The 26,312-nt window shown below is 31.0% G+C and overlaps 1 protein-coding gene across 1 annotated transcript in view; it reads left to right on the top strand.

The window, feature by feature from the left end:
- LOC145322364 (uncharacterized) overlaps window positions 1-26,312 on the top strand; it is a 225,466-nt gene that overhangs the window by 42,823 nt on the left and 156,331 nt on the right. Inside the window, exon 2 of the mRNA XM_080164348.1 lies at window positions 7,317-7,383. The gene's annotated coding sequence lies outside the window, so the exon portion shown is untranslated. The remainder of the gene's footprint in view (window positions 1-7,316; window positions 7,384-26,312) is intronic.

Below are 26,312 nucleotides of genomic sequence, written 5' to 3'. Positions count from 1 at the left end.
AGGAAAAAGTGTGTAGAATAATAATCTAACATTGTCATCTTCCTTCCAAAATTTTCTATGCACTACGTGTAACAAATATATCTTTTTAATCTGCTTGCAGTTTTACATCATCAAGTAAAAGTAGCACCAAGGGATCGGCAGCCGCTAAACTTAGCCGCATAGATTCTAGCGGTTTAGTTTTTGCAGTATTTCCTTATATGCCCTTTGCCTTGAACAAGATCTTACAGTAAGAAAGCTTTAAAACCAACGAATGAGGCAACATGTTTATAAAACTTTGGATACTAGTGTAATTTACATTTAAATGTCCCCTCCCTTCCTGTAAATATTGGCTGTCGCGTCTGTCCATCCCTGTGCAATTTCGCGCGGGGGGAAAGTAAGTAAGTAAGATGGTGTAAGGCGGCAAAACGATTTCATTTTGATCAAAACTCAAAAAGTGCAAAATTTGGTGTCAAAATTGCCCACCTTTACAAAAATACATCTCTCTCCCACCCTCTCTTCCTCTCTCTTCCTCTCTCCCCCTCTCTCTCTCTATCTACCTATTATCTCTCTATCTCTGTTCCTTTCTGAAGCACGCCTATAATTTTTTTGCAACGCCTTATTGATGAGTTTTTGACTATTTTTCAAACCCTCTTTTTCATGTCCATGAATATTACGAAGCTCTTTTATCCTTATACTAAAGTAACAGGATGTTTGTTTGTCTGTGTGTGTATCTGTGTGTCTGTACCGAAGGATCTCGCTAACCGCTGAACCGATTGGGTTCTCCTTAACAGGGTAGATTCTCATATGTCCCGGGAAGGTTTTTAACTATTTTGGGGGAGGGTACCACCACCCTCCCAAGAGAAATCACAATAAAATCAAATTTTTTTAAAAATATTTTCGCTGCATAGTGTCGCTAGCGTAGTCTCGCTTGCGTAGTCGCGCTGCGTAGAAGCATGAATTTATGAGCTGATAACATAGACAAATTATTTCTCAAATTATATATTTAAAATAAATTAAAAACATTTAAATGCCACTAGAGGCCTCTAGGGGCGTAGCCGCTTGTATATATTAATGTCTTAAGAAAATTAACCCTTATGTTTCTGATAATGTCGTATGGGCGAGTTGCACTTTGGCTCAAGGCTAGACTCTTGGTCATTCACCTCATATCCGTTTTACAGTACATAGCAGACAACCAACCCTTTGATTACACGATCTTTGTCTGGAGATCCTCACTGTGTCTGGTAATGAGTTGGGCCTTGCTTTGGGCCAAGGGATTTCCCCTACTCAAACTTTTTTATGTCCTGTGCCGAACAAAGCAGGTAGGTACGGTACCATTTTTAACATCTTTGGTATGACACAACACCTATACTTAAAAAACGGTTTAATATTTGGACAAAACAGCCACAACAGATATTGCAACTTTTTTTTGGCAAAATGTGTATTTTTAGCAAGTTCGGACACGTATATTGTAAGAAGTTATTACTTGGTAGTAATTTTACAACAAAATATACACTAGAAAATAAATTATATATCTACATATACACAAGAACATTTAAGTAACGAGCATTAAAAGTATGCTTTATTTCTCACCAATAATGAAAATAGTATTGTTAAATCAGCATGGATGTCCAAACTTTGTATTTAAGAAGGTAAATTAAAGAGTTTAAAGATTTGAGGGGGGCAATCCCACACTATGAATAAATAGATAAGGACGGTTTGATGGACGTACAGAACAGACGAATACTATCTGTAGAGTAGCTGCGTTATTTATAGTGTATATCTATAAGATATATATTATTTATAGACAAGAAACCTAAATTATATATCAGCAAACCATTTTTGTAGATAGAATACAAAATAGAAATGTAGAACTTTTTATAAAAGAGTTTGAAACGAAAATTAATAAATTCACTCACATGATATTGCATAAAAGAGATTTTGATAGCCTGTGCGCTACCAAATTACTATGAAACGAGAAAAAAAAAACAATTCTATAGTTAAGACATGTCCGTCAGTGTCACAAAGTAAAGTACTTTAGTTTCGTGATTTTTACAAATGAAATGTAAAATTATTTCGTTATTAATGTATAATATATCTAATATTTTTACCGTATATAGTTTGCTTGCAAACAAATGAGATAAAGTTTTTATGCAATTTTGGGTAACAGCATAATTTACATTCCATTGTCCCCTCCCCTCCCGTAAAATTAATACTGCTGCGCAATTTATGGAAATAATTGTTTTTTTTTACCATGGAAAGTAAAACTCATAACATGTGTAATAGAATATTTCTTAACATGGTTCTTATTACATTCCATGAGTTTACAAATAACAAATTTCATAAACAAGGATGACAACATCCATAACCAGTTTATGATATATCTGCGTCTGATAGAAGTATATAAAAATTGCAAAGAATAACAAATTTTTATCCTTTATTTGTAGTTTAATAACCTGGGATGGCCGTTCAGTGAACTAAAAATAATATATATTTATTTCAATAAATTACATTTGCTTAGCAAAACCTATGCTCTAATTTGCAGCGCATTGATTCTAAATAATATCATAAATAAGAAAGATGAATCACAGAGGAGCTACGCTGAATGTTAAATATTTAATTTCTAAGAATATAATTTAGGTTCAATATGGAAAAAATGGCATTTAGGCAATAAATTTAGGCATATTATTAGTTGCATCTACTTTATAACTAGGGCGTCCTTGTTTTTTGACAGATTGTAAATATTAAAATTTTTGTTCCCCATTGCTTCCTTTAAACTAAAATTGTGATTGTTCAAATATTTATTAAAATATTTAATAAAATTAAAAACAACCGTCTGAACAAACTATGTCATGTACATAATTCTAAAAAAGAAATGCCCAATATATAATTTTAAAAATTTAGCATCAAATATTAAATCCTTTCTTTTTAACTATTTTAAGTTTTAGAAATTATGGCCCCCAAACAGGAAAATTCTTAGAAAAACATTTATTAAAAATTGTACAGTAAATATTAGTCCCCAAACTTATACAAGCACTTTCTCTTAAGGCCAAAATAACTTTGGGGACTATGATTAGTTTCTTCAATTTTAACAGTATCTAAACTTTTCCAACATTAATTTTGATCTACATAAGAGGAAAGTTTGTTACCTAATCAAAAGTGTATATCAATTTATTGTCTTTAGTCTCATCCCTTTACATCCCCGAAGATCCATATTGTATAAGTAATCCCCTAAAAAAGGTAACTAATAATTCCTTGTATATTATATTCATAAATTTTAAAAGTTTAATTAAATAAGCAATCTACTGAAAAATCTTAACACTTTTTAGTGCTAATTCAGAGACTTTAACGAAGAATGTAAAAGTATCGTATATGATATTAAATAAACTTTTATCTACAATTACCTATTGACAAGGACGTCCGATTTTGGGGGGAAGGGGTGATTACCCTCTCCCAAAAAAATTTCTATACCCCTATATTTGAATTTTTACCCCTCCATCCCCCAAATGAAAAAGCTTGGACGCCCTTGCCTATTGATGTTATTTTATATTCTAACTGTTTCTCTAGAACTGTTGGCTTGTTTTTTAATAAATCTCAAAGGATTCTTTCTCTTGGACGCTCTTGTACGTAATAGATATTGTACACGTGGATATATTGACATGGAAAAAAAGTTGTCGTCAATTTAGTCGGTTAAAATGGAACTTATATGTATATTGGCCATTTTGTTCACCCAGTTGGAGGGGAGGGGATCGGGTAAAGGAGTTTGGGGGGGGGGGTGTATCGTTATTTTAACCAGCTGCAAGTATCACTTTCTTAGAGTGCATGAAAATCTGTTCATACAATGAATGGAAGAAGAAAATTAAATTGTTGAGCTATCAATCTTATTCTCTTTTACATATCATTCTACTCAAAACACGGTGGAAGTTTTTGAGAAATATAGAAATGATTTTTTAAAAGTATGACAACAACCTTAAGTTTTAATTTTAAACGCAAAGCATTTAATTATGATAGGTTTGTAATTTTGTATCAACTTAAAAGTATTTTTTTCTCCTTTTAAATGTGTTTTTCTTGGAAGGTGGAGGTATCCTTTCCTAAATAAAAACCTTCCCGAAGCTTCAATCTAAAGGAAAGCCTATTGGTTAGCGATATCCTTCGATATAAAGATACACCAGATATCATTAGATATTACAAGCTATTATACAAACGAATATAAAAATGTTTTATTGTGGCTCCAAAAAAACCCTTCCTCTCATATCCGTATGATATGAGATGAGAAAATGTGGGTAGGGAAACTTACTCTAAAAATTGATTCAAGAAAAAAATATGTAAATAAGTATTGCAGAAACATTAGGCTATGTAATATATTTTTTTTCTATGAAACAAGAACATTTTGAAATGAAATAAGATCAAACAATTCATGTCGAAATAAAAAATATATCAATATGATTTTTATTGCAGTATACTTTTTTATACTTTGATAGGCATTGCTTAAATACATTTTTATTCTTTAAAATAGTTTTCCAATGAAAATCAACCAATAAATAATGAAAAAAATCTGTAAAACTTTGATTTATAGAATGCATGTCTCCGATCCTGAGAAAATGTAGCAATTTTAATTGAGCCGTCACTCTCTATCCAATTTTATATCTCTATCCTCTTTCTATCTTCACCAGGGATATGGGGATAGGGCAATGGGAAAAAAATTAATCTTCCCAAATTCTTATTTGAGAAATCCTTCAATATAGTTTTGAGTATTTGGGGAAGAAAGAGTTGAAGATTATCCCCCCTTTTCCTTTTCCTTCCTGATATAATATGAATCCTAGCTTGAGTAATTTATCTACACGATTGAAAGGTTCCTTTTGTGACTACAACCTTTAAATTAGAATTAGCCGGTAATATTTGATGAAGAAAAGAACAGTAAACTATGACATAAAAAATGAATATTATGAGTTATCTAGGTATTTAAGTAGCCAGTCAACCGTAATTTAATCTGATAGACGGACATTTAGCTGTTTAAGCTCTTATGCTACCTATTCATAAACAATCTTAAAGTTTAGCTGTTTGAAAGCTATTCATGATTACATAATATAAGCTGCTATTACATTGCTATGGCTTTAAGCTGCCAAACTTGACTGCTTGAAGGATAATCTAAAGCTGCCAAAGTCCCAAAACTTTGATTAACTTTTTTTTTACTAAATTTGGCAGCTAGCTGGCTGTTTCAGGATCACTGCAAAAATTAAACAGTTAGCCGGATTCTTAAAAGGAGCTTTGAAGCTGCCATATAGTACCCCCAAGTTTTGATTGACTGGTAGTTGTGCTGGAATGTCATATTCAAGATCATACTACAATATAAATACAATAGAGTTAAGAGGTCTAGAGTGGGTTACTCCAGTTTCTTGCTTTTGTATTTCACATAAAAAATGTTAGATTTTTCTTCTGCTTTTTTTTCAAGTTTATAAAAAGAAAATAATATTTGAAGATATCCTATATTATGTAATAGTAGGGTTTTCTTGCTTACACCCTAAGAACTCGCTAAACCGATTGAGTTCTTCATAAAAGTGAAGCTTGATTTATGTCTTATATTGATTTTAGACTTTTTACTTTTTAAATAAAAGGTTAGGATGGTTTTGGGCAATTTTTCTTCTCCCTTTAAATTCAGAACCACCAGATTCTAAGGGTAAGACGGCTATTATTGTATTGATTTCAAATTTTGATTATGTTTTCTCTAATTTATCTCTATTTCTCGTACTCAAGGCAACGATGCAAAACAATTAATTGTAGCTAACGCAGAGGGAGGCAGTAGGCAATGAAAAATAAATTCATCTTCCTCCCACAGTTTTTCCCAATATCCAAAAGGTATGAATAAAATCTATTGCCTGACAAAAATTATCAAACACATCAGGGATCTTAAGGGATAAGACTATTGATGATAAATTGATGTACAAAAAAGGTGGAAAAGTTTAGACAATGTCAGTTTGAAGCACCTATCAAAATGGTTTTAGTTATTGTGTGACAGAATGTGCTTATTATGAAATGGAAGGACAAACGAACTTTAACACTTGTAGATTGTCAGAACTGAATAAGCAGAATATTAATGCAATATTGTGAGTAAATTGGTTGCAAAAGTGCATAAATAGATGATACTGTTTAAGAATATACTTTCATTTTTGGGACTTGTTTATAGAGATGCTTCGCTTATAACATACCTGGTTGTAATAGGAATCAGCTTTAAAAAAATCAGAAGAATCGGATAATTCTAACATACAAAAATTTGTTGTCAAAAAAGTAAAAAATCGACATGTTTAAAATGGACATACGGACATTCTGGTATTGATTATAGAGTTGCTACGCTTTCTAAATTGTACCTAACTACTACAGGAATCACCATGCAAAGTTTGGAATCGATAGGACCATACTAACTTGTTTAAATTAACGAAAAGAGCTAACTGTGACGGACGGACCGACCCTAATTATAGAAAAGCTTCGCTTTAAAAAATTTTTGGGACCATTACATGTTACAGACATACAAACTCATTATAGAACAGCCACGACACAGTTACAACAAATAAAATTAATATTTCTTGTACATTTTTCTCAAAGATTAGATTATTGTGATAAGCTAAAAAAAGCAAAAATCATTTTAAAAGTAATATTATTACGTCTGGATTACAATTCATTTTTGTTCTGTTTTTTGTTTTAATTGTAAGTTTTTAACAAATTTCATAAGGTTTATAAACTAAACACGTTCTCTCATTAGTTGCTTCAAAACTTTTGGGACTTTATACAACTTTTCTAGCGATGATTTTAATATACATATGTGATTATCTAGTTAATAAAAAATAATCCATCTATTGTCTTACCCCCTAAGATTCTGCTATAAACCCCATAATGCATATAGAAGTGAAATATTGTGTAACAATCCCTGCTTGAACCTTAATTTTAAGGACTAAAACTAATAAAATCATCCATGTTTATTATTAGATTTTAAAATCTTAAAAACATAAATATTTTAAACTATAATGACATATCCAAGGAATCATTTACAGTACCTGTCGTTAATAAGAGACACAAGTCTGCATTATCAACTTTAACTTCACAAATGTTCCAGTACGGCTTAAAAACCGATTAACATCTGCTGGATTAGAACCAAATTTTCATCATACTGAAAAATCATGTATATCATCGTATTACAGTCAATTTTTCACGAATTTTAAATGAAACAAAACAAAACTGGTTTTTAAATTATATTATGTTATATTTTTTTATTTTAATATACTTGGAAAGCTACCTATAATACTATTCGATAAATGACCATTGTTAACAATTTCATTTGTTTTCAGGTGATTAGTATTACAAAAGTGATTTTATAAGAGAATGAAAATAGAACATTGTAAAGATGAATATAAGGTAAATATTTAGTTTTTACATACCAACATTAAGTTTAAATGCCAAAATTAAGACTTAATTAAATGAAAAAATAAAGTTGTAAACACAAGCATACTTTTTTTTATTGAATTAAACACAGACAAAATAAAATTTCAAATCCCAAAAATGTTTGAGGTTTCGTTATTTTTCAATATTTTTTGTGACTTTTTATGTTCGGTCGTTCTTCAAACAAAAATAATAAGTTTCTAGTTGTGTGTCTTTCTGACTGTTTGCAACAAAAGATCCTTTTGATGATTGATAAAAAGATAGTAATTTTCTTTCTTTTTAGGAATAAAAATTCTAATCAACGGAATGCTTTAAAATGCGTAGCGTTTTTACTACAAAAACTAAAAGAGCTTTTTTTGGATTTAATTGTTCTTCTTCTTATTTAGAATGTAAATTTAGCTTGGAAGATTGATATTTTGTCATGGGTAATAATATAATCCATTTAGCATACATTCATTTTTAAAAATATATATAACAATTAATTATATTACTTGTAAAGCTTTTCTTATTGTAGATGTTTTTTTATAATTATAATTCCTTTTTAAAAATGTTTTATGTCCAACAGAATAACATAATTTCTATAAAAGCTCCGCTTTTATTTAATGTCATTGTCCTTGTTTTATGACAATTTTCATATCGTACAATTAAATGACAAATTAGGACTTGAAAGCAATTGTAAAACAGTGCTAAAAATTGAATATAATAGTATCAATTAGAAATGGCTGTAGTATCGCTATAATTGCCAATAAAGATCCTAATAAAAATACAGAACGAATATATTGGTTTATCAGTAGCTACTCTTTATATATAGCTAATTCTTAACGTTTTAAAATGGCTTACAAGTGGCTTCATATTAGCTATGCTCTTTAAACTTTCTTCATGTGTTAAGAAAAGGAGTTGTTCTGGATATAAATAACAAAATTGGATAAAAAAGAGAAATATACGCGTGGGATTATAAAATAGTCTGTAGGAGTTAAATTATGCTTTCCACAGGGCTGTGAGGGATTGGAGTTACAGTATTATTGGCCCGTACCATCAAGTTGTTCTATACTTGAAGGGCTTCCCTAAAATAAAGAACTCAATCAGTTGAGAGGTTAGCGAGATCTAAGCGGACAAACAAAAAACCTTAATCTATAATAATATTCCAGGTAAAAGTTACTTTTTGCATGTCCGTCCGTCTAATGGACTGTTCGTCTTCAAACATGATTGAATGGGGGTTAACAGCATCTACGCAGTTTCAATTCTGAATCTGAGCCAATGACAGGACACTTGTATTCTGTTTTTGAAGGGAACTTTTGTATATGATATACATTAAGCTCTTTAGAAACAATTAAACATAATACTTAACCAGCAATAAATTGTATCTAGAATAGGATCATCTTACAAATCTAGCCAGAACTCTTACAACCAGGGTATTAGGTATTCCAACACCTAACAGACAATCAATCGTTAAATTTCATCTGTAAGTCCAAACTGAGAATGTGTGATAATTGCGCTTGTTAACTTGCAAAGGCATAGATACTGTGCTTACCATTGATGTCACGTGCCAGACATTGCTGCAATATGCAAGCTTTAAAGTTTCTTGTTTGATTGGACCTTCTGAAATGAGGCCAGTATGTCCCCATTTGGGCTAGTTTCCAGGGTTAACATTTACTTAAGAAATAATGTGGGGGAGGGGTGGTATTTTTAATCCATTGTGCTAACCCTTTATCCCTGACCGCCTACCTTTGCATACTTAACATTCTAACTAACCAAATTAAGAAAATATGTACTACACAATAAAAAATATTAAGATCATTTTTCAGAAAATGAATTTCATTTCAAGAAACGTTAAATGTTTGAAAGAAATTCAATAAAAATCAAGAAATTTACAGGATTTTATCAATTGCAGTTAAAATCCATTTATTACTTCATTTAGTTTTCATCGTGTAGCAGCGAAGCTTCTCGACATTTAGGATATATCCGTCTGTTTGTCTGTGCGTCCGTTCATCCGATAGAAAATATCTTTTAAGTCATAAAAAAGTTACTTACTTTCAAATGAACCTATTCTTTTTACATACAATAAATTCGTAAGACACAATTAAGTTTGTGAGAGAGAAAAATTAGACACTCAAGGCACTTCGTCGCAGTTGCTCTATCTCTCTCTTTCTCTCTCTGAACTGTACTTTTCCCACCTCATATTATACTAATACTTAATGCTGCGCTACTTATAAATATAGCTACCCTCGTTCTAGTTTGTTTTGTTTGTTGCCTTTTTTAGGTTCATATAATTGGATGAACTAAAATTCACAAAACCTTTCATTTATCTCAACCCAATTTCATGATCAAGGAAAAAAAACTTAAGAACTCAAAGCAAATTTTATGCAAGTCTTTTTCATATATTCTTTAAAGAATATCCTCCCCAATTCATAAAAAAATAAAGATATGATAGAATCTTTTGCTTTTTACTACTTTCTCGTAATTTTTTCTCCCCTTGTGATGATTAATTTTTAGGTAGAAAATGCTCAAAGTTAGTTGCAAGTAAAATCTAAATTTTAAGTGATGTGGAGCCTTCTTCGTGTAGAAGCTCTTTATAGTGCCTATACAAAAAGAACATCATACAATACAAATGACTAATGATAGGCTAATACACAGACTAAATTACCAATGGCAGGCCAGCATACATTTTAAATGACTAATGGTAGGCCAGTATTACGTTATTTCTATAGGCACTTTGAATGATAATCGTTTATTTTCGATTATTTATTATCATAATTTCTAAATAATAAAGAAAAATCAAGGATGACGACATCCATTGATTCAAAGCACAAAAATAATGGATAGGAATAGGAAAAACGTGATTGAAAGAGCAAATTTTTAAAGCAAGATTGAATTTATTAAAGAACAATCATGAAACCTTTCACATGTGTTTTTAAAATATTTATATTTTGTAGCATGACTGACAGACCGACGGACCAAGTAAATTATATACTTTGTGCTCATTGTTATAGGAATCTTCATACAAAAAATTAATCCCTTTATCTTTTATTGCAGCTGAGGAAATGTCATATCCCCAATAGCATTACTGACTGAAGAACTGATGGATGACTGGACAGACAAATAAATAATAGAGTGGTGCCGCTGTTAATAAATCAAGTATCAAAAAACGTACATAATTTAGGCTATGGCGCTACATCACTGAAAAATCTAGTGTCTAAAGCTTGTGCATTATGAAGTAAATTATACCTTTTCTATTCAACATAAGACATACATATATTCAATTTACATGAAACTCTGATGCACCCAAATATTCAGGGATGCATGGATAGGACATTTGGAAATATATGTGCACTTAAGATGAAAGGAGGGGGAGGTTCTCTCCCCCCCCCCCAAAAGTTATAAACCTTCCCAGGAGCTATGCGAAGCTGCAATGTAAAAGAGAACCACATCGGTTAATCGGTTAGAGAGATCAGTAAAACACAGATTATTTAAGGAGTAGCTGTGCCTCTTAAAACAAGACAGCCAATTTTTAATTTCTTGCAGTCTTCAAATCGTCATTAAAGGGTTAAAAATGATATTAAGAATATCTAATTTTAGTGGAAAATACTGCCTACAGGTGTCATTTGGACAATTTAATTTTTAAAAGTTATACATTAAAACTGTTTATTTTATAATTTACCTTTTGATTTAAATTTTCTAATTTCTTTTTTGATTATAAAAAAAACCCTGTAACTAAAAATTAACTACGACCGCAATATACCATTACAAATCAAATATAGATAAATCAATATATCATTCTCAATCCATATTACCAATATCAGATGCAATACTCATTCTACTTATTACATATATGGAGCTTCATAAAGCCAATTATCGCTTTTCCAATAATGCAAATAGTAACAATATTTATATTGGAAAAAGGAATTGATTTCAAATCTAACTATTTGTGTCGCACATCTGACAAAGCAGCAGCAAATTACAATCTCAACGTCTTCAGATATAACGCAGCGGTTGGTCGAGGTTCGAACCCATCTCCTCACCTTTTCGTTTATTATTACATACAAATCATTTTATTAACCAAAGACTGAATTTTACATACAGTTAAGAAGATAAATTTAACGTCCATTGTTATGTTCCTAACTCCCTACTAATCTTTAAAAACGAAGAATAAAAAATGTTGAATTGCATAATACCCAGGGAGGTAAGGGACACTGGGATTCAAAATAGATTGGTACCCAAAGTTTGATAAACACATTTCCACAATCAATAGCTTTAACACTGGAATAGTTGGCTAAAGATAGTAGTTTCCAATATTTCCCAGCAATGATATTTATCTACAGATGTGATTCTTTTGAATCTGCGTATCATCATTGGGGGTGTCCTTCCATTTAATGCCCATTGTCTTATCCATGATAATGCTATACTACCCAAGGCTTATTCAGAAACCATATCACATCTGATCTTACAAATTTTATACGTCTGTTTGTCTTCAACTTTTTACACAAGAACAATAATGTGCAATACATAGTACAGCTAATTTTAAATCTTAATGAACATGTTAACGTATTAGTATTTAGAATTAGAACAATTAATTAATTAAAAGTAAGAAAAGGCGTTGTCTTAATCAGCGAAGCTTTTTTAAAATTAGGGTCGGTTCTATCCGTTCCTAACGTTTAACTCTTTTTGTTAATTTAGACAAGTTAGAATTGTCCTATCGAATTAAAACTTTACCTGATTACACAATAACAAGGTGCAATATCATAAGCGAGGTACCTCTATAATCTAATCCTTTTAAAAGTATGTCCTTTAACTGTATCCTCCATTTAAGCAATTTAAAAAATATATGCACAGTTATATTTAGACTTACAAATTTATGTTCTGTTTATATCGTTCTGATACTCTACAAGGATTGTTGTTTGTTATTCTTTCCTTCTGATTTTATAGCTTCTTTTTATGGATGTTGTCATCCTTGTTTATTAATTTTTACAGAAGTTGCCAATAATTGAAAACGAAATTTAGGTCTTATATATCTTAAATCCGACATTAAAAAAATATATAGAAAAGTTAAACGCCTTGACTCTAAGAATTTTTGGACTCAATTATACAAAATTTTTGCTTTAAATATGTAAGTTTTAATATGTATTGAAATTTGCACCTGATTGTGGTGTAAAAACTGCTCTGGGGGCACAGAGAAATTTCAGAAATTGAAATTATAGGACTTTATATGTCTCTTGAAATGTATCTTCCTATATTTTTAGGTAACAGGATGTGCTTTAAATGTACAATAAGATCTTCTAGATGTATGAACCATTTGGTTCTTAATTTTTAGTAGTGGTATTTGCCATGGTTAGGTTTTAGGCTATTCTCAGTAGAGTTTGTCCCTATCCAACACCCTCAAATATACAAAACTCCAATTAAAAAAGTTTAGGTTTGGGATGACATTCCCCTCCAATTAAGAGAACTCCTCCCAAAAAAAAAACAAGAAAAAGTGCTATAAAGCAATTCAATATTCATGCTATTCTAATTTATTATTTAAAATTCATGCTATTTTAAAGTATCCTTTTTTCTACTTGACTGTGAAAACACTCGTGTTTTTTTTTATGGGTAGAAGAAATGAAGTGAAATGGATTGCAAAACCAAGATGATTTTTTTTCTGGAAAAAAATGAGAAAAATATGAACAAAGGGAATAAGTATATCAGGGAAGCCATGCGTCTGACAGTCAGACTTATAAAGTAGTAAGGTTTTATTGTAAGCTTAAGATATCAATAGATTCAGAACTGATTGAGTTCTCCTCCATTTAGGTTAGCTATACTGCGGTCTCGAGATGGTTATATGCTGTTATACTTCCAGATTATAGTAGCTTGTGATGGTTTGCAGCTATTTTTCTGAACTTCCTTACCTTTCTAATATATACACCCTTAGATGCTAGGGGCGTAACCGCTTGTAACTAATATATAATAATTCAAAATTGTTATTTCTGACAGGCGATTAGTTTATGATGAAAAGTATTTCTTCATGTATTTTAGTATTTATCCCTGGTAAGACTATATTTTGTTAAGTTATATAAAAATGATGCAATATAAATTAAAAATTATTTCTGCTTCAATAAACATTTCACTTCATACATTTTATTCATTTAAAAAGTAATAATCCTTAAATTAAAGAGTTAAAACGTCTGGCCATAGACGTCCAAGGGGGGGGGGGGTAAAAGGGTGATTACCCCCCCCCCCCCAAATAAAAAAAATGCCGCAGGCACCCCCCAAATTTTTATTTTGAAAATATTACCCCCTCCCCCAAACAAAAAAGCTTGGACGCCCCTGCGTCTGGCTATATTTGTACCCAAATTTCTTGATATCCCCTAGACAAACATACATCTTTTTTTTATAGGGAAGCTTCTTATAGGCAGCGTTGCGGAGCCGTTTGATTTTGTCGCGGCTCCGGCTCCAACTCCGGCTCCAGCTCCGGCTCCGACCTAAAATAAAAAAAAACCGACATATTTTCTCCCCACGTCTATTTTTTACTGAAGGTTTTAAAAGTTCAAAAATCTCTTTATTTATCTAGTCCGGAGCCGGAGCCGTTTTTTAACGAAAATTACGACTCCGGCTCCAGCAAAATATGGCGAATCCACGGCTCCGGCTCCGCAACACTGCGTATAGGCCATGTAAAGGGTAGGGGAGGGGGGGTGGGTGGGTGTTACCTTAAGGTCTGTATCCGTTGTTAGTATTATATAAATAGATTACAGATTTAAGCATGCTATAATCGTCCTATCATGTTAAAAAAATGTGACATTAATCTCAAATCTACACGGTACTATAACTAGCAAATTGGCAATATAAACAATATAACAACTCTACTTTAAAGAATCTGGGCTCGATAGATGTGCATTTTTCAAACGTGCATCTTGAATATGCCGCCCTCTCTCCAAAGCCACAGCTACAGTCGCAGTCAGTCGTTGCTGCTAAATGAATTTGTGACTTTATTTTTTGACAGTACGGCTGCCGAGCCCTGTTAATTTTAAAAAAGGGTAAGAAAATTGTAAAATCATGGATTTCCCTTGAACTTTGTTTTCTTAAATGAGTTAATCTTTTTTTAAATTTTTTTTCTCGTAAAATCCTAAGCATAATAAATTACTAAGAATAAAGTAAAAATAATGATTCTTTAAACTTAATATAGAAACAAAGAAAATTAAAATTAATCGATTTCTTACTCATTTCTCAAAGGCACGAAAATTACATTATTGAATAAGAAGCTATGCCCTTATTTGGAGAGACAAAAGAAAAGCCAATGTATAAGTTGCTGCTGCACTTTATTGTAGTAAATTTATTGCTTTTGCATTTTCAATAGAACAAGGATTATTATGTCCGCTAGTGGTAAAGCGTTTTGAAACAAAGAACAGACCAAATGGCTACTTTAAAAATAATCGAATTAATCATTAAATAAAAAAATAAATTTTAATATAGAATCAGAATGTGCATTTTTTTGTTGCAGACTACAAAAAGACTACCATAGAGTTTTCCTTTTCCTATAAATAAGAAAGGATCATTGAGGAAGGCTTGAACTTAACTATAGAATAACCTTATATGAAGTTATTTTTACTGGTAATAAATAAACAAAAAATTGATTTTATTAATTTAATTCACGAAACCTTTCTGTGTCAATCTTTAAACACTTTTTCTTCTTCAATTTTTAAGATCAAAAAGACCTCATAAACTGAAAATTAGCAAATTAACCTTTCCTGTAAGTTCCTCAATTTTGTCTAGACTACATACTAAAGTTATCTAAGCATTACATATCTATAAATAGGAAGGACTATGTGTGTAATTGTATGGCTTAGGAAAACCTAACTTCTATCCAAAGCAATTTTATAGGATTTATCCTGAGGTGAATTCTTTAAAACACTTTTGTCTCACTAAAATCAGTTTGCCCCACTAAAATTTTAGTGAGGCAAAATTATCCCCTCTAAATTTTTAGCGAGCCTCACTGATTTTAGTTGGGCAAACTGATTTTAGTAAGGCAATTTTTAAAAAGAATTCACCTCTGGTGTTTCCTTTTTTATTAGGAAAATTCATGATCAAATGTTTGAGGCACGCGAGAAAAAAGTTCTTTGAAATATAAATATACACTGTGACAGTTTTTTTCTACCCCTGTGTATTTTAGTTTTTACTGTATTTTACAAGAATTAAATAACTTTAGGAATCACAAAAGGAAGTATCTATTTTATTGTCATTGAGCATCAATATTCCACCATCCATGGCTTATTATGAATTGTTTTCATAATTAACAAAGTTAAGTACGTGGGGTTTTCTTGAAATCTGAAGCCACTTGCTTGGATGGTTCTTTAATTTAGGAAGCTACGTCATACAATACAAATGACCAATAATACACAGACTAAATTACCAATGGCAGGCTAGATAAATTTTAATTGACAATTGGTAGGCCAGTATGACGTCATTTTTTGTTGGCACTATAAAAAGTTTCATAATTTAGATCAAAATATCTTTCAAACATGTCCTGCATTAAACAATAGAATTATTACTTTTTATGGTCAATCAAACACAATAATCCTAAAAAGCTAAACCTAAAAAATATATTTTAAAAATTTAACCATAAGAATGAAATGAAAAAAACACTGACCTTTCAAAACCCAAATATGTACACTTTCTAATCAATAATGTGGTCATATTGTTTCTACATTATGCTCCTTTTGGTTTAATAAATGAATTAATTTTCTTGACTTTACATATTCAATATACTTAAAACCATTATAAGAATACTTATTTTCAGAGAGAGAAGGGACAATGGGCTGTTTATTACACTAGTCCCCAAAGTTTTATAATGTCGTTTTCTTATTCGCTGGCTTAACAACTTTGGGAACTTTAGTGAATTTTGATATTTAAGTTGAGTGTTCGAACGTATCAACCAATAATTTTAATCTACAGAAGGGGAAATTTTGTGTATTATCAATTTATCTTGATCCCTTTAGATACCTTTTATCTTAATCCCTTTAGATACCTTTGGAAGGGGAGTATCTATGAGGGTACAGCTATCAACTAGAAGGATATTACTGTATAAAAGATGGCATACTATCCATACTATCCTATTGTTGCTATGATTGATTTCAATATCTTTATCATGGGTAAAGGATACAGTAAATTTGATAAAAAAATTAAGATTTTGCAATAATATTAAACATTGAAACACACAAAAGTTTGGATCATATTTTTTATTTTATTTTAGGTAAAGTATTTTGGGCGAAGAGTAATTTTCCAAGATATAACTCACGCGTGTGGAAAAGTCCTTTCCTGGTTAGACATCCTATGATATAAAGCAGTAGCATTTTTACATGTCTTTTATATCTCCTAAAGAAAAGATACCTTGTAAAATACTTAATCATACATGATTCATCAAAACCTACCCAACTAAAAAATAAATATTACATTATATACTTTTCTCGTTTGCCATGCAAATACTTTTCAAGGGCATTAAAAAAAACGAGGATGATTAAGGTTTTAAAAATACAGCTAGAAATACAGTATCTTCCCCTGTTTCAAAAACAAAAATTTAAAGTTTAGGGTTGGAGATGGAGATGGGTAAATAATGATTAACTTCTAATGTCAAAGCATAGTTATAGAGTATAGTATAAATGCTAAATATACTTCAATAACTGGAAAGATATAAATTCCTAGTCTTAAATCTTTTAAAATTATTCTCTTAAATACTTCTCCCTAACACCTAACTGAATAATAAATAACTCAATATAAATTCTTCAATAAAAATGTAATTGATGAAAAAATGTTGTAGGATCTCTACAATAGACAAATGGACCGCTAACCCCCCTACCCTATATTTTCATTTTAAGAAGCGAAGTCACTCTTAGAGTAAATGTGTCGGTATGTCCTTCTTTTCGTCTGTCTGGCTGTAATGCTGCTTTCTTTTCGATTCTTTGCGCGTAAATTTAACTGCCAAAAGTCGCTTGTTTGGCTTTTGAGTTTGTTGATTATTTAGGAGGGTGTTTCCAACCCCTTGACATTAAAAAAACATCCCTTTGTTTTCGGGTGCGTTTCGCCATCCTCCTAGTAAAACCCCCCTGTGGATGCTGTAAGTATTGGTGCAAAAAATGGAAACGAATTTCAAATTGATTTCACAAGTGAAGGGAAAGAAAAGTGAAGGGGGAAAGAAACCCCCTAGAAAAGAGATGGAGGTTTCCCTTCACTTGTGACGTAAAAAAAACCAGCCCCGTCAAATCAATTTGAAATTCGTCCCCATTTTTTGCACCAATACTTACATCATCCCCCTGTGTTCAGTGTTTAAGTAGGGGGTTTTATGTGTGTGCTAAACTAACGATACAGGGAAATTTGCAATAAAGTTTAAAAACCGCTATATTTCGTATCTCTCTGGTTATATAATTAATTTATCATTTTTTTGTATTTTATAGGTACTTTGGTGACATCTATCTTTATTTTACTTTTGTTTAAAACGTTCATTTATCTCTTTTGCTCCTTCACACCATAAAATATTTCTCTCTCTTTCTTATCTTTGCTTTTCTCTCTCTTTCTGCCTTTTTTCTATCTATCTTCCTTTTTTATCTATAATACAAAGTAGCTTGATGTCTGTCTGTCCGTCCGTCCGTCTGAAGCTTGAGATCTCGGTAACCACTGAACCGATAGGATTATACTCTTTAGGGAATATACCTACTGGTCCTGTGGTGATTTTAGGCTATTTTCTTGGGGGGTGGGACACCCCCAACCCCTCAAAAAACAAAAAATTCCCCCCCCCCATTTTTTTGCAGATCATTTCCTTGGTCTTTTTTTGCAGAACATTTTCATGGTCCTTTTTTTTTTTTTTTTGGCTAAAGATTTCTCTGGTCCTTTTACGAATTTCGCCTTAATTTTTTATCACCTCTTGGGGCGAAGCCGCTAGTATATATAAAAAGCAGCATTATTTATTATTTTGAATGTCCTTGACCAATTTGCTTCGCTGTATGGATATATTATCAAGTTAAATGATTTTAAAATATACTCAATATAATGATTCTTAGGGAAAGAGAAGTATTTCATAAAAATAAATTTAGAAGGGTGAAAATTTAAAGGACTGTTAAGTTATATTGTTTGATTTTGCTGTACCTTAAAAGTCAAACGTCCTACACACATTAAATCCTTTAATTGTTTTACCTTTTTCTGGAACTTCTAGGTTTTTGTTTAATCAGTTGGACGACTGATAATGTGTCAAGGCATTCCAAACACTTCAACAATTGCTGAGCTTAACATGGCGGTTGTATGTTTAATTTTTAACATCTCTAGTTATGGTATGATTTAGGCTAAAACTCTAAATTTTCTTCAGATTGCACCTCCCTGCTTCTGATTTGGGCCTGATAGGTCCTTTAAATTGTAATCCCTGTGAAAAATGATCAAACTAACATTCTATAATACAAGCATTATATAAGCGCAACTTTTCTATAATTTTATTTATGTCCATCTGTAGGTCGGATAGTCAATTAAGTAAGTATCTGTTGCACTGAGCAGCATTTACAAGTATTGTACAGTATCTACGCAATTTTATTTATGAAAGCTAATTACTTTAATAGTTGCACAGTTGCCCTATCAAACAATCCATATCTTGTGATCTACCGGAGGTTTTTCTGAAAACTTAATCTTGTAATCTTAATGAAAGATACACAGAAAGTCATCCTAGTTCTTTAGACAGACACACACGTTCACATCCTATTACTAAAAAACTGATAAAAATTACTAATAGATAATATGTATAAGCTGTGTAGCCCTATAATTTACTTGTGATACATTTTTTATATCAGAGATGAAGAAAAAATAAAAATTTGTAGAAAAAAATGTAACAGAAAATCTTAAAAACAGATGTATTAAAGCAGTATCAAGGTAATTTGAGTTTTGTATATTGTAGTTATACATAAGCTGAATTATCAAAAACTAGTGGTTATGCCCCTAGCATCTAGAAAAATACCTTAAAACCAACCCAAGACATGAATATGATAATTAAATTGCCTAAAACCAACACAGGACCTAAGAAAACTTATCTAAAATAGAGAACCAAATTGATTTGGTGTTATTGAGATCTGAAGCTTCACTACTATTTTACTTCTTTATTTATTGGGATACGATAATGACATTAAATTTGATTATTCAATTCATCTTATTTTTTACTGTTTTTACCGGGTACATTTGCCTGCAATTTCTTGCCCACAACTCACACACTGAGATTAATCATTTTTATAAATTGGTCTGTGGTATGTGTGTGTGTGTGTGTGTGTGTGTGTGTGTGTGTGTGTGTGTGTGCGTGTATGTGTGTGAGCGTGTGTGTGTGTGTGAATGTGTAAGACTTAATTAATGAAGTATAGGGCTGAAGTATTAATCACCAAGAACTGATTAGCCCCAAATTCTTAATTATAATGTTTATGTGTGTGCGGTTTCCTTTTTAAATTTAGAAAAAAGCCGCAAAATGTGATTATTAATTTACAAATCAATCAATCACTGCAAATCATCGTTATTTAAATTTTAAATCATTAAAACAAGTTTTGATTATTTAGCAGCTGAGAAAATGTATTTTCCAATAAAGTTACGGTCATAACAAGTGAAAAGTAGCTTCATTAATAAAAAATGATAATCCTATAAAAAAGTAACTATATAGAATAAAATAAAAGTGATAATAGTTCTATTAAATGACATGCTCAAGAACAGCAAATTTGCATGTTATTTCAATTGACATTCGACTATACAGTAAGACCCCACAAAAAGTATTTTTTAGTGTTTACAGCTGTTAATTCTTAAAAAAAATAAAAGTTACAAGTTATAGAGTAGCTTCACTACTAAAAGGATACATAAAATAACACAACAAAATACGGTCAAGGCATAATTAGCAACATTTTCAATATTTATACTTACAGGAAGCGGGTACTTTTGGACATACTTGGTCATTTAGGAATTTATAACTAAAATATAGACATAGACACAGTGGCGTGCATAGGGTTTTGTCAGGGGGATAAAAGAGATGGGAAGAAAGGCCTCTCAATTTTTTTTTTTGGGGGGGGGGTGGGGGCGATAACACCCTCCTGCACTTACATTAATGAATAATGGATGTAAGTAGAGCAGCAAAAACAAGCCTTCGATTTTTTTGTAGTTTCAAAGATTACCTACTTAGCTATGAAAAAGTAAATATGATAAAACATTTAAGTTTAACCAACCTGTGTGGTCAAAGAATTTTAAGGGGTAGTACTCCTGCCCCCAACCCCCTCATTGAACTTCCTTGTTCAATCATAAAATCTAAAAATTTGAGGAAAAAATACAAATTTAGTTTTTTTGTTCTCATGAATATTGATTAAGCTAGAGAATAACTGTTTTGTTGTTTTTTCATAATTATTATCCTAAAACTGACCAGTAAGATTTACTAAAAAAATATATATTTTACCAAGAATAACTGCATCCAATATTTCAACAAACACTTAAATATGAATAAGGGAAGTTTAAAAAAGTTATTATGATAAAAAATAACTTTTTATGTTGCACTCTTAATATAAGCCAAGAATATAGCGAATTATGACAAACAAAATTACCTTCGGTAGCTTAGAATTATTGGTTGAAAAGTTTAGTTTATACAACAGTAGTTTCTAACCAACAAATAAAAATCTAATAAAAAATTCACAAAATTGTAGAGCCAACGAATAAGATAATTTGGTGATAGAACTTTGGATACCAGTATAATTTAAGGGCAATTCCCTACCTCATTTAAAACTAAAGTTCGTATAGAAAGAAGAAATGAGAAAATTGACATTCTGAAAATAATGTATGGACAACGTGCAGACAGATCTAGTCTAATTATAGAGAAGTCCTACTTCTAAACTTAATTTAAAAAAAAACTGAATTATGCAAACATTGTTAAGTAACCTCAAAAAATATAAATTCTTCCTGGTTTCAATTATTTATGCATATTTTTGTGGAGTAGTTTCAGTTGTGCAGCTACTCTTGAATCAGATCCTGTATACTGTCTGTCTATCTGTAAAGTTACATTCCATTGCAAAAAACGCGATATTGGGTTTGTTTAAATATTCAATTAATTAGGTTTTTTCAAGAATGTCAAGCGTGGGAAAATTTTCAGAATGTGGGAACCATTTATTTTGATTTAAATGGTACATATGATTTTCATTTAAATTCATTTTTTGGACCCGTGAGAAAAATTTTTTAATGTGAGAACCATTTAATTTTCATTGAATTTCATTTTTTGGAAGTGTGGGAAAAAACGGGAGAAAAAATATGTTTTAGTATAAAGAAATGTTCTATCAGTTTCAAACCTTTTTCATTCGATAGATCATACTGACTTTAGAAAAACTGTCAGACCGATTTTTGAAATTCATTCTGTGAAAAAAGATATTCAAGTTTTAATATTTTGTTTTGAAAATATTATTTTACATGTATTGACGCCATCTTGGATTATGATAATTTTTTTTTGTTAGAAGATTTTTTTTCTAAAATATTTTTAAAAAATTAACTTTTTACAATAAAAAAAATCTTTGAACTTAAATTGACCAATAATTCAAAGATTTTTTCTCTTTGATTTGGAAGATTTTTTATGATTTTTATTTTTAATGTCAAATAAAAACACAACAGTGAAAAAAATGAAAATTAAATGAAAAAACGTTTTATGATTTTATTCAAGAAATTATTTGCTAACATCACCTTTTTGTTGCAATAGAATGTTATTTAAGCAAACAAAATTTAGCATAAATGGATATTTAAATCCCAAGGTATTAAATGATCGAGCGTTACCCCATTTATGCTAAATTTTGTTTGCTTAAATAACTCATTCATTCATGTAATACAATTGTCCGACTGTCGGGTATTATAATGGATAAGACAATTAGCAATAAATTGATGTACATTCCCAATAATGAGAAACTAAATTACCCCTTTCTGTAGATAAAAATATTGATGAAAAGTTTGAACACTGAAAATTTCAAGATTTAGATAGATAACCCAAAGCCAATGAATAAGAGAACGTGTTTTTAAACTCTCGGTATCAGTATAGATTTACAGTCTAAAGTTTTCTCCCTACATTGTTACTTATAAATGTTATCATTCTTGTTTTCAATATTATTTGTAATTTGAGTGTTTGTGTGTGAGTGAGTGTGTGTATGTCTGCAATTTTGATTGCAAATAAATATATTGGCATATGAATTCCTATTGTTTTAGATTACACTTTTTGGATCTACTGCAGTTCACGGTAAAATATTGCTGGTCACGAATATTGCTAAAAATCTAGAAATTTTAAAGGCTGCTAGCTGCCAAACGGCTGAACATACAGATCATGCCCGCACACTGTTTTAAGCAGCATAATAAGGCCTACAAATAATCTGGAATTGCCATAAATCAATAATGCATAATTATCTTGCAGTGCAGAGAAATGCGCGAAAAAGGCCTATTTTACGCGTTTTTTCTTCAGTGAAGCTTTCCCTGTGCATCATTGGATCTTGGCTATTCCAGATTATTTGTAGGCCTTCTTATACCGCTTAAAATGGTGTGAGGGTATGATCTGTAAGATCAGCCATTTGGCAGCTTTTAAAATCCATAGATTTTTGGCAATATTCGTTGCCAGCAATATTTTACCGTGAACTGCAGTAGATCCCACTTTTTATATCTTATATTCTAAAGTATGAAGAGGTAGTTTTGTACTTCTTTTTCATGTGTGATTGTAGTGCTTTCCCTCCAAACCCCATGTCAAGAACTGTCCAGAACCCCCCCCCCTATTTAGGAATTAAATTGAAAATAAGAGAGGTGTTCTTCTTCCTATTCCTAGCCCGTGTGTAGGGCCCTAACCCTGCGGGTTCCTGAACCTGCGGAGCTACCCAGTACCAAATATAACCTAACCTCACCCAAAGGAAAAAACAAACAAACGAAAAACTCTCCTCTTCTCATTTCCATTTAATTTAAAAAAAAGGCCAGGGGTTCTTTGCTCAGCAAGTCAATTTGAGGGATAATGCTGTGATTGTTTAACAAGAAAATTGCCAGAATACGATTAAAAATATTGTTTGCTATTGCTGTGCGACTTATTCATGATATTTCAAATTTATCATTGCTCTGTTGATAATTAACAAAATTGTCCCTGTTTTTGTGTGATTGTTAAACAAGGGAATGAGAGAATATTATTAAAAAAATTGTGTGAATTTCAATCATTATTGATTTAGGCACTTGGACAGATTGTTGACTACAAGGACAAATATGTTAAATAGATTTTTCTCCTATGCCTAAATACTACCTATTTTCAATAAGTAAAAAAAATAATTGGAAGGGGGGGGGGGGAGGTTTGTGATCAACAAGGCACATTAAAGAAAACGTCAAGAACTGCAAATACATAAAGATACTATGTAAAGACTGTAGCCTTCTAAATGAGGCATTTTTAACTATCTTCGAGTAACGAACATACACATTGGACAATTAGACATCATGTTTTTTTTTTCAACTTTGTTTTCTTGGTACTTATCCCTTCCTATGAAGGGACAGCATTGTTATTACTTCTAAGAATTAGTTTTTTATATATATTTATTTTACTCAATAAGTTTATTTGTACTATAATTATTAATTGATTGAATAAAGAACAATTATACATAGTTTAAAGGTTTTGAATATTTATCAACAAGGATGACGTCAAAATTCATTAATGCTAAAAAACATATGAAACTTCTAAGAAATCCATTTTCTAACTTTTGACAAGGACAATTGCGTATAATTGTAGTGATAAGCCAAACATACATTAAGAGATAGGAAGAGAGAATAGTTATTTCCCGCATAGTATTATAAACAGCTTTCCGCGGATATAGAATGTACAATTATAAGATTGAAACTAGTTTTTTAGCCCCGAGGTGCCGAAGGCACGGGCTAAAAAAACTGGTTTTAATCTTATGATTGTACATTTTTACATTCGTAGAAAGCTAGACATAGTTTTTTCGTATGGATGAGAACCGGTTCCTATCCACCGGATTTGAATGAATACGAGAAAAAGATTTTTTTATTACAGAAGGGCATACAGATAGTATCACCGTTTTTCTGTCTATTATTGATTTTTAAATTTGCTCAATTGAAAGATTACAAAAGGGGCATTATTAAAGATGAAATAATTCTTTAGAGCTTAGATTATGTTTCCAGAGACACGTTTATACTTTATTCTTCCCTTTTTTTTTAACCGTAATATTATATAATATTTGTAAAAATGCTTTAAGAAAAATTTTACACGAATTAGTTAAATTTTAAAATTGTTACTGACCTTTCAAATATTCCTTTGTTAGAATTAACCAGGATAGTTATGTACATAAGTAGCGCAGCAATAACAAGATAAAAATACCAAAAACAATATAGTAATGCATGCAAAACGTACAAAAATCTATAAAATAGTAAGAATTTTTGCTTGTCCCTTATCATCTCACTAACAACTTAACTAAAGTTTAGCAAAGGTTCCGGAAAGGTTTCTTATCTGTTTAATTTGAAGTGTTTTAAATGGTTTTAGGCTATGTACTTTCTCCTTACATCCCCAGATAATTTAGATTCAGAATTTAGTTTTTAAAAAAATATTGATAAACAAATAGTTAATAGATACAGCTAATTTTACATAAGTTAGACAAATGGCATACACTGGTTTTAGAGTAGCTTTGCCACTAATGATACAAAAACATTATTGAAAATTTAAAATATTTTAATTTTTGCAAAAATGAGTGTGTGTGGTTGTATGTCTCTTGTCTATAAGTCTAGAGACAACAAATAACAAGAAAGATCAAATCCTTAGGTAAAATGAAGGTCCTACTATCATCATATTTTTTTATTTTTATGTATAGTATACTTGTTTGATAACTCCTCCACCCTTATATTATTTCAATAAATGTATATTAGTGCTTCTGTTCAACAAGGTGCTTTATACTTAAGCGGCGCACGTTTTGTAAAGAACAGTATCTTTAATTTTAAAAGATGACTGTTTGTTTATCTGTCTGTCTCTCCGTTCGTTAAAATCTCTTAAACTGCAAGACCTATCTTAAAATTTAACAAAAAATGTTGAAAATTTGACAATATCAATTGTGATAATAACTATGACTAAATTTTACTTATTTTACTTATTGCAACAAACTTTCTTAAAATGGGAAGATTTTAGATTTTACTTTTAAGGAAAGATTAATTATTTCTCGCATCGTATTATAAACAGCTTTCCGTGGATATAGAATGTACAATTTAAAGATTAAAACTAGTTTTTTTTACGATGCTAGACATAGTTTTTTCGTATGGATGAGAACGGTTCATATCCACCGGATTCGAATGAATACGAGAATAGTTATTTCTCGCATCGTATTATAAACGGCTTTCCGCGGATATAGAAAGTACAATTATGAGATTAAAACTAGTTTTTTTAGCCCCGTGGTGCCGAAGGCACCGGCTAAAAAACTGGTTTTAATCTTATGATTGTACATTTCTATATTCGTAGAAAGCTGGATATAATACGATGCTAGACATAGTTTTTTCGTATGGATGAGAACCGGTTCCTATCCACCGGATTGGAATGAATACGAGAAAAAAAATTACAAATCTTATCCATTCAAAATTTTCAGGATATTTTTATATTAGTCTCTCAAAGGAAAAAAAAAATATGAGTAACTGCACTCCAAAAACATTTATATTTCTCATCTTTATGAAATAATAGCGCAATACTTGACATTTGTCTGTCTCAATATATCTGTCTTTATGTCTGTCTGTCTGTCTGCTGTGAAGACTTCTCGCTGTGCTAAGAGACAATTGTTTTGTGCCTTGCTGTGAAAAACGTCTTCTGGGGGTAAAATGGTTTAATATCTCTGGTAATCTGGGACACAGACTTTTATCCTTGAATAAAAATAACAGAATCTGTGTTTGCCTGTCTTTGTGTACCT

The sequence above is a fragment of the Acartia tonsa genome, chromosome 6, assembly GCF_053477335.1.
Source record: "Acartia tonsa isolate MP-2025a chromosome 6, ASM5347733v1, whole genome shotgun sequence".
NCBI classification, from domain to species: Eukaryota; Metazoa; Arthropoda; class Copepoda; order Calanoida; family Acartiidae; genus Acartia; species Acartia tonsa.
This window is presented reverse-complemented; position numbering and strand designations above follow the sequence as displayed.